Here is an 875-nt window from a genome sequence, read left to right on the forward strand (position 1 = left end):
TTTGCGTGAATGTACTAGGCTATTTCCTATTTTACCAATTTATTTGTAGTTAATTAAATCCACCATATTTTACCGTTTTTATCAAGCGGCAACCTACACTACTCTAAAACTGACAAACCCCATAGAAAATAACTTTCAGTTTGTTTTTTATTCTTTAGATGCCTTACAACAACAAGTGAAAGCAGAGAAAAGGCAGGCATCAGAGTTCGTCTTTGCTGTGACAGTGTGATCTTGGCTCCGTTATGTACAATGTTTCCCCCAGAATGACAGCGTAACTGTGACGGGTTGGGGGGGGTTGTTGCAGTCTTTCACAGACCCTGAATGCATAATTCGGCAAAGAGACCTCTTTTCATAAATCTGCATAAAGAAATTTATGAAAATTTATGCAGTTCACGGCTGGAATGCAGAATTCGCCCAAGTAAATCCTACAGTATGTGTGGGAAACACTGCAGTCTGTATACACTCACCTAAAGGATTATTAGGAACACCATACTAATACTGTGTTTGACCCCCTTTCGCCTTCAGAACTGCCTTAATTCTACGTGGCATTGATTCAACAAGGTGCTGAAAGCATTCTTTAGAAATGTTGGCCCATATTGATAGGATAGCATCTTGCAGTTGATGGAGATTTGTGGGATGCACATTCAGGGCACGAAGCTCCCGTTCCACCACATCCCAAAGATGCTCTATTGGGTTGAGATCTGGTGACTGTGGGGGCCATTTTAGTACAGTGAACTCATTGTCATGTTCAAGAAACCAATTTGAAATGATTGGAGCTTTGTGACATGGTGCATTATCCTGCTGGAAGTAGCCATCAGAGGATGGGTACATGGTGGCCATAAAGGGATGGACGTGGTCAGAAACAATGCTCAGGT

The sequence above is a fragment of the Micropterus dolomieu genome, linkage group LG18 (genome assembly GCF_021292245.1).
Source record: "Micropterus dolomieu isolate WLL.071019.BEF.003 ecotype Adirondacks linkage group LG18, ASM2129224v1, whole genome shotgun sequence".
NCBI classification, from domain to species: domain Eukaryota; kingdom Metazoa; phylum Chordata; class Actinopteri; order Centrarchiformes; family Centrarchidae; genus Micropterus; species Micropterus dolomieu.